The sequence below is a fragment of the Panicum virgatum genome, chromosome 5K (assembly GCF_016808335.1).
Source record: "Panicum virgatum strain AP13 chromosome 5K, P.virgatum_v5, whole genome shotgun sequence".
In the NCBI taxonomy this organism is placed as follows: Eukaryota; Viridiplantae; Streptophyta; class Magnoliopsida; order Poales; family Poaceae; genus Panicum; species Panicum virgatum.
In genome coordinates, this window is record NC_053140.1 from 57,632,655 (window position 1) to 57,642,085 (window position 9,431).

At 45.6% G+C, this 9,431-nt stretch overlaps 2 pseudogenes; one reads left to right on the forward strand and one right to left on the reverse strand.

Annotated features, from left to right (window-relative positions):
* The first annotated feature begins 379 nt into the window (after positions 1-379).
* LOC120710287 lies at positions 380-4,337 on the forward strand (annotated as a pseudogene).
* Positions 4,338-4,532: 195 nt separating this feature from the next.
* On the reverse strand, positions 4,533-7,229 carry LOC120710288 (annotated as a pseudogene).
* Between the last annotated feature and the right edge of the window lie 2,202 nt (positions 7,230-9,431).

Here is a 9,431-nt window from a genome sequence, read left to right on the forward strand (position 1 = left end):
ACTCGAGAAAGGTTTGCTTCTGAATTTCGCGATGCCTATTTTTGTTTTCAATTTCGCTACTCATCAATCGTCTGAGATTTTGCAAATCGGTCAGTCACTTCAGCTATTAGAGGTTAGGGTTAGGAATTTGGGTTGGGGATTTACGGTTTTGGTGGTGGGGAGTACATGTGCTGGCGCCCACAACCTCAGGTTGAAGCAAGGAAATCAGTGGTGCTGCTAACTTGTGCGCTTGTGTATGAAGTAACATTGGTTTAGTGCAGATGTGTGTGCCTGTGGTCTGTGGATTTGTATTTGGGTAAAGATAATTCCTATAGAACGGACCCGTAAGGTTTTTCTACACGTCTTTTTTCCAGATAATATTGATTGCGATATCCCTACCATGAGCAAGCCCAAGGACCCATTTACCACCGAAGCCGTACAGAGCTCAAAAGACAAGGAGGTGGTTCTGCGTGCCGCACGCAACATTGTCATGGTGTCCTACATCATGGATGGTATGACTAAATAACAAATTTTGCAAGCTTCACCCAATCTGTTCCTCCTAGCTGAATATAATAACATTATATCTGTGTTTTCAGACGGACGCAGGGAACCACAATGTAGTGACATCATCATTAAACAGTTGTCTGATGGTTCTGGGCGTCATCGTGCTATGGTTATGACCCACAGTGGAGTTGTCTGCGTGAGTGGTCGAATACGTGATCCCGTACCTTCCCGTACCCAAGGTACAAACTTTCCCTTTCAGTGATTGGAGGCTGTATGTAGTTTTTCATTCTGTTGTGCCTATTATAAGTAGCCCCTCAACATGTATGGTTCAGCCACCTAGAGCATACTGCATTTTGGGCAAAATGTTTTCCTTGGATATTTTATGCTATGAATACAAAATGTGGCATCTGTTTGTGTGGCCTTCATTGTGCAAGTGTGCTTCGATCCAAATATTTTCTTGTTTCACTATTGTTTGAAGGTGCCCTGGATCTTTCTTTTTTCCTTCATGTTCATTTCTGAATATTTCTTCTCACTGAGGTTGTACTGCTCTCGATTATGCCTGCAACTGCATGCTGGCTCCCCCCTTTCTTTTACCTTAAGCAAATTATTTGCTCCTCAGTTATCATGATGATAACATCCTATTGTGCTCTTAAACTCTTTTTATGGCCTTATTGTGATATTTCAACAGGATCAGGTATTGTTGCCTTTTGCCACATTACAACATCATCAGCTCAGCTTGACCATAGGGTTATTATCCTGCTCTTATTTGTCTATCTGGAGTACTTGTTAGTGTTGTGGTGTTTTTATGGCCAACTGTTATTTTCTTCCTTAATCTTGAACGAGGTGTGTGGCTATGCAATTTAACTATATATGATCCCATCTTTTCAGCTATCTGTTACCTTGCCAGACAAGAAGACTGTCTTGGATGCAAAGCTTATCTACTTCAATGATCATTATGACATTGCCCTATTAGATATCTATCTAGGCTTCACCTTGGAGCTCCCATCTATTGGATTTCATCCATAGTATGGTGAAGAGGTTTTTGTGCTAGCCCGGGACGGAGATGCATCCTTGAGGGTTAGTCGTGGAAATATCAAATGGTTAGAAGAACCAGATTTTTCAGGGCGTGACCACTACATATTTCTCAGTTCTGACATCCCTGAGGTAATAATTATATTTTTTTTCTTGTATTTTATTGTTGTTATGATTATTTAATTATGCGGTATTTCTTTGATGCAGGGTGGCAATGGAGAGAAGGGCGGGCCTGGTGCAGCGGTAGAGCCTACCGTCTGTAACCGGAAGGTCCCGGGTTCGAGCCCTAGCCTCTGCACATTTGTGTGGGTAAGGCTTGGGGTTTAAAAACAACCCTTCCCCAGACCCTGCACAGTGCGGGAAGCCTACGGCACTGGGTGCGCCCTTTTTTAGGGTGGCAATGGAGGAATGGTGATTGACCATGATGGGGGATTCAGAGGGATGGCAGTAGTACATTCAAGCCCGGATCCTGCTGTTATATCAATTTCTATTATTGAAAAATGCATTGGCATGTATATGCGCTTCAAGTAAGTCATCCTATCTATGATCCTCATGTTAGAATGTAGTTGACCTCTTTATGCCTAGTGAATTCTAGAATTGGTGTGTACTCGATGGCAGGTTTGCTGCCATATCCCTTGCATGCTAGCTTGGGTAGGTTTCAGAATTAGGTGTACGAACCTGGTATGGTGTGCTAACTTCTGGTAAATGTTGAGTTTAGTGTAAGAGTAAGTGTATTCTGAGATTTAAGTTCTCTTGGGGGCCAGTGCCTTCATGTAATGAAATCTAACATGTGGAACGATTTGTACTAGAATTGAATCCGTGTTCATATGACATGACTTGGAATGATGCTAGAATCTTAGGATAACCTAACATATCTAGTCAATGTGCCATTTAAGACAATGATATGGTCTTGTAAGGCGGTCCTGCCCTTGGCTTGGCATGAAAAAAAAAGTTTGCAGTACCATTTTTTTTATTGTTGCTTGACTAAAGTCAAACTTATTTCAGTTCGGTTGCTCGCCCCATTCTTGGTATTGACATCAGAACAATAGCGCTGTTGAACGTCCAGCTTCTGGAGGATATCTATGGCTTTGGCATCAAAGGTGGTTTTCTTGTGTATGAGGTAAGGTTGTTGTTCAGTCTGTATATGCATTGTTGATGCTATTGTAATCCTTTTTTGTGTGTGTATTTAGGTTTATAACCCTGTGGCTCAGGAACTTGGGATTAAACGTGATAATGTGATTATTTCAATAAATGGGCGGGATGCTGTGAGGTTACCTGAGGTGAAAACAAACACCAGATTATTTTGATAGATAATTTCAAATTTGATGCAAATGTGGCTAAATATAAAGCATTTTTTTGCAGCTGGAAGACTATTTTCTATCACTTGGCTGGGACTATTTGATGGACAAATCAACTCGCGTGAAAGAATTCAAGGTATGCCCAGGAGGAGGATTACAATATAGGACGAGCCCTTTGGATCCATTACTCTGTCTAAACATTAGAAATACTTATGAGTCAAAGTTTGGCATCTGTTAATCACTTAATTGAAAATGAGGAAGAAAAATACTAACACTTATTCTTTTGTATCAGCTTACAGTTTTTTATCTCAAAAGCCGTGTACAAAGAGATGTCACAGTGCCTGTCAGATACTATGATAAACCTGAGCGGGTATGTCCTTAACCTATTACTGTATTTTTTTCGTAAGTTTTACAAAACTACATTTCTTTTATGCAAACTTCCTCAAAAAGCACACTTTTTTTAAAGTACGCACCTTTTTTGGCACAAGAATTTTCACAAAATACATTGACATCAGGATGAAGACTTTATGTGGATGGGCTCCTATGACCTCTCTTAGCGTCATGGTTTCTGGTAAATAGTGCAAGCTCTTCTTCCCTCTTATCATATTTTTCCAGGGTTCTATGTTTTCTTGTACTCTTGTATAACAGTATAAGGCTGTTAGCCTCACCAGCTTACTAGCTCCTAGGATCACCCATTCTTACACTATAGAAAGCTCGAATAAACACACTTTTGTGGGACTGCACACCAGCACCCTCCCTGTGTGCAATGCCACAAAAGTGTGTGTATTGAGTTTCTGTAGGGTGTAGGAGTGGGTGATCCTGGGAGCTAGTAAGCTGGTGATGCTAACAAAGGCTATTAAGGTTAGTCTTGCCACGCTTTCCTAGCACGAAAATTGACCACCTAACTTAGGCAAAGTTAGACGAAATAAAATGACATTTGTAACTGGGTCATGTGGCTTAGAAGCTAGGTGTAAGTTGCGGAAGCAACTAAAAACTGACAAGGAAAATTGTGGCTGCCTAAGGTTAATCGTGGCAACCTTTGGCTGCAATCCAAACTGGTCCTGAAGTTTACCTATGGTGTGTATAATTTGCTGAGAAACACATGATAGTACCAGTGTGCACTTTTGAAGTAGTTTCTTGATATTCGCATTGTGTCCATCAATGATCACTTCTCCCTTCATTTAATTGCAGGGCTAGTCAGGATGTTTTTGCTTGTTCTGTGTCATGCTGCTGATAGGAGTTGCAAGGTGGAGTTTGCAGTGGATTTGTGCTTTAGCCCGTTGCTGATTATCCTTCGGTCCGTACACCAAGCAATATAGTTTGGTTATCTAGTCAGCTTAATGTAAATGAGTGCTGTCTTTCCTTTGGTCCGTACACCAAGCAATATAGTTTGGTTATCTAGTCAGCTTAATGTAAATGCAGTGCTGCCGAATTGAAAAGGTACACCGGTGCCTGAACTGAAAAACACCTGAAAATGCAGGCTAATGGAAGAAAAGAACAGATCGATACCTTGTTTGACCTTGAGGAGAGCCTCGAAGAGCGCCTTCTGGTTCTTCCCCGTGAACGTCTGCCCTCACAGCGGACACCACCAGTCTAGGTGCAGCATTAATTGATTCAGGAGGGAGACGAGCGACGCATTTGGATTTCAGAAACGTAAGGAAACACTAATCGGTTACCAGTCAGACCCTTGCGAATTTATGACCAAACGAAGACGTACTATGAAGCAAATGGTAGTACTATATATATGAAATCAACAAATGTGTATCTCGACGAAAACAAATCATCTAGGCTCATACAACAGACACCTACAAGGTATAGTAGTGCAGGAGAGGCCACACTCGCGTAACATACATATAGCCGGTGTACATGAATCTCCGAAGTCCGAACGCTCGTCGTCGGTCGCCGGATCAAGCAGCGGACCTCCAGAGCCTGACCTCGAGGACAACCGAGGCGAGGACCCAGACTGCGAGGAAGACGCCGTAGAAGGCGGCGGCGGCGGCGGCCTCGTGCGCGACGGACAGCCCGACGAAGACGTTGGCGACGGCGCACGCCACCGCGGCGCGGCCGACGTAGTGGTGGTACCAGTTCCAGTACCGCCGCACCTTGGAGCCCTTGCCCGGGCGCGCCAGGAACGCCAGCACCTGCAGGCAGCCGAAGACAAGGATGGCGATGCCGAGCGCCTGGTGGCTGTCGGCGCCGGGGACGTCGTCGTTTCAGCTTGAACCCGGCGATGACCCCCGCCGTGCCGAGCACGAACCCGACCCCCTGCACGGAGATGTGCGCGTAGAACCAGAACGGGTCGCGCCGCTTGAAGTAGCGCGCCAGCGCGACGCCGACCGGCATGAGCACGCCCCACCCGAGCCCGGCCATGGCGCCGTGCCATTTCTTCGTGTCGAACGACGCGCCGCCGCCGCCCGCGCTGGAGGCCACGCCGGTGGCGTAGTCGACGGAGGCGGAGCCGTAGCTGCGGTGCCGCACGAGGTAGTTGTTGGAGAGCTGGGCCCCCGAGGGGCCGACGGCGTAGATGAGGTACGGCGCCGGCTGCGGCGCGGTGAACTGGAAGGCGAGGTAGAGGCGGGACGACTGGGCCGCCAGGAGCGTGGTGCCCGGGAGCAGCGCCAGGCTGCCCTGGTCCGGCGGGCAGCTCCCCGAGCTCGTCCCGCCCAGCCGGTACTGCTTCGCCATCCCGACGCCTCCGCCGGTCGTCCACCCGGCCACCGCGCTGCTCCCCACCATGGCGCCGTCGGACGAGAACCCCACCGACACGTACCCGCCCGCGTCCGGCGCCGACAGCACGAAGCTCCACGTGTCCCGCCCGCTCTTCCCGTACTGCACGCGCTCACAACGATCAGTGCTCTGGCCGGCCGTGGGCGTCGATGCTGACAATGAGAGGCGCCACACGTACGCGCACGATGAAGCCTTGGGAGGGCCAGGCGTCGAAGCAAGTGAGGTTGGAGGTGTCGAAGGGGATGAAGCGGCCGACGGCGGCGAGGCTGGAGCCGGAGCCGCACGAGTCGGCCGTCTGGGACCTCGCGACGGAGCTGCAGAGGCAGCATAGCAGCAGCGCGCTGCTGATGCTGGAGGAGCAAGACCTCGGCTTCATGTGTTCTGTCTGCTGAATCTGATCTGCCGGCTAGTGCGCTGCGGTGGGCAGCTGCAGAGGCGCCTGCAGATTGATGAAGTGCCCGGGGCTGCGGTTTCCTGACCGAAACGGGAGGTGCAGATACATACCAATCCGTTCGATTCCAAACGCAGGCTTGCTTCGACGAAAATGCATAGCACACTGTACACAACACTTGGCAGTTGAGCATATAACCATAGGCGTCTCATAGTCTACGGGCAACCATTTTTTATGGAATGATTAATCAAGAAAAGTAAAAATACTTGTGACGAGTCGACTAGGATCTAGGTTGATAGTTTCCACCACGAAGAAATCCAACACCCAGTTCACAATCGAGCTGGTACAAAGTTTAGTCACACTAGATCTTTTAAGATGGATACATAAGTACGTATAACATTTATAAAATTATTATGGTCTGCGGATTGTACTGGTCTGCTCGTGGTTTTACGAGCGAATATCAAGGACAAGATTCAATGTTCAATAATCAATATATACACATTCACCTGGCAAAACTTCTCCGCTCCAAATTGTAGTTCGTTTGACTTCTATAACCCTAACTTTGATCACTTGTCTTATTCAAAAAATTTATACAAACATTGTCAAATTTAAGTCATTCTTCAAGATTTTGTATTGATAAAGCAGCCCAGTAATATTTTGCAAAATTTTTTGAATAAGATGACTGGTCAAACTTGAGATCAAAAAAGTCAAATGACCTATAATTTGAAACGGAGGCAGTATTTGCAGATCATCTGTTAAGTTCATATTTATAAAAGTGAGACGCTGAGATCAAAGGACAATGCTGTTTAAATTGCAGATTGCTTGGCCTGCACAGTCAGAAAGACGAGCCCAGGCCAGGCAAAGGCCAACGCGAGAGTGCGTGCGTGGTGGCCACACGCCCTACTGTACAGACTACGGAGACAGACAAGCGCACAAGATGACAGCGTCTGATCTAACATTCCCCGATTTGTTAAACTTGAGCCCTAGAAGGTTCCAGCCCATGCACTATTTAAACCCTCGTTTATCATTTGATTATCGGTGGGGCAAGTGCAAATAGGGCAAGGTGCTATCTGCCTTTGATGACTGCCTGACCTGAAACACTGAACCTGCCCGTGGATTCAGAAAAGGCCCACGACGACCAAGACTACCATGGCACCGGCTCGTCGTCTCCAGGAAGAGATCTAGCATGGATTCCTGTGGCTTGCACGGATTCTCCACTCCTCACGACGTTCGCTTCCCTTTGAAAATCGTATCGGCGTGTGACCGCCACGCGCCTTGCCGTCGGTGGAGACGACCATCGACTTCTCGATTCGAGAACAGACATTCTACCAGAAACTGGAGCCTTGCAGTGAACTGCACGCGGGAGGTGAACTTGGAGTGACAGCGGCATGAAGAAGTCGATCGAGATCACAACAGTCTTCAGAAAATTTTCAAATAGTCCCTGCAGCCTAGTGCAGCACAAGGGACAAGGCTTAGTTCTGAAGTTCTTCAACTTGGGACTTGTTTAGTTGCAAAATTCAAAATTCCAAATCTATCACATCGAACGAGAATCTTACATGTATGAAATATTAAATCTAGACAAAATAAACAACTAATTGTATAGTTTGCTTGTAAATTACAGACGAATCTAATAAGCCTAATTAGGTCATGATTAGGCACTAAATTGCTACAGTAATCATATGCCGATGACGGATTGATTAGGCTTATTAAATTCGTCTCGTAGTTTACAGACGAGTTATATAATTAATTTTATGATTAGTCTATATTTAATATTTTAAATGTGAAAATATTTTATTTCAAAAACTTTACATCCCGCAACTAAACGAGGCCTTGCAGTGGCCACGCGTCAAGTTCAGATATGTGATCAAGTGTTGTTTCAGGTCAAATCAACACACAGCAGGTCGCCGCGAATGTCTAGACAGGCACGGTTGAGCTGAGCACTAAAACCGATCTGACTTTGGCTTTGTTTAGTTGCCTAAACTCAGGGAAATTTTGCCAATAATTTACAGCCCATTGTTTCCAAAACTTTACAGCCAAAAGTTTACATTGCAATGACGCGGTTTTTTTATTTTTTTATTTTTATTTTTGATTTTTACAAAAAAAATATTTCGATTTGGAAATTTACAGAAATATACCCCGGCTGCCCCGCTGCCGGGCGGCCGGGACCTGGCCGCCCGGCTGCAGGGACTTAAACGCAAAAAAAAAGAAGAAAAAAATTGCGACCGGCCCCCCTGGCCGCCCGGCAGCTGGGCGGCCGGCCCCCATGTGGGCGGCCGGCCCCCAGCCCTATATAAGGTGTTGGCTCCCCTCACCCCCATTTGGCTTACTAAAAATTCAGAAAAAAAGAAAAGAGAGAGGGGGAGGGATAGGAGGGGTGAGGGAGAGGCAAAGCGGCGAAGCCTTGTCGGATTTTCAAGGCGGCGACTTTAGGTAACTAAAATTTTCTACATTTTATAAATAGATTATGTTGTAATTTTTTTTTGAAACAGTAGATTAGCAATCAGTTCAATTATTATTAGGAGTGATTAGTGGTACATTTAGATGCAGTTACTTATAGTGATTAGCGTTGATATAGTACATTTAGTGTTAGATTTAGTGTTAGAAAATTATTAGAGAAGTATTAGAAAATAAAAAATGCAAGATAATATTAGAAAATTGTAGAAAATGTTTGAAAATTGTAGAAAATTATAGAAAATATTAGAAAAAAAAATTAGAAAATGTTAGAAAATAGTTTAGCAATCAGTTTAATTATTATTAGGAGTGATTAGTGGTACATTTAGGTGTAGTTACTGATAATGATTAGCGTTGATATAGTATATTAGCAATCTGATTGCTCACTTGTGATTGTCAGGGCTCAACACCATGGCATCCTCAGGATCCCCAAGGAGTCCAGGTGCCTATGTGTTTTTGCGGATCCTTGTGCAAACTAATGAAATCAAGGGTTTTTGGGGACGACTTTGGCAAGAGATTCTTCATGTGCGAGAATTACGAGTACGACCCGCCCAAACATTACGGCAAGGACCGAGCAAAGGTATTACAAAACACTTTCAGAGTTTGTCACTTTCTGATCTAGTAATGACTTCTAACATGATTTGGGGAAAGACTCCACCGCCTCTATGTGATTTCGTGCAGTGGTTAGACACCGAGCAATCTCAGCAGGATAAGGACCACGTGGAGCGTCAAGCAAGGTGGGCTGCACAAAGGTGGCAACGAATGTTGCATGAATAACAGATGGAGGAGAAGCGCAAGAAAAACCAGGAAGACATTCAGAAGAGGATTGCATAAGTGGAACGTCAGAAGGCAGAGGAACGTGAAGCTGACAGAGGAACGTGAAGCTGACAGGGAGAGGAAGCGAGAGAGGACCCGCCGTGCTAAGGAAGCAGGGTCTGAAGCTATTAGGAAGGAAAAATATCCCCGGTGCACTCAGTAAAGCACCACCATGTAATCCCGGCATTTTACATTTCCTAAGGCATGTTAGGTTTACTCACAACACGAGGTTA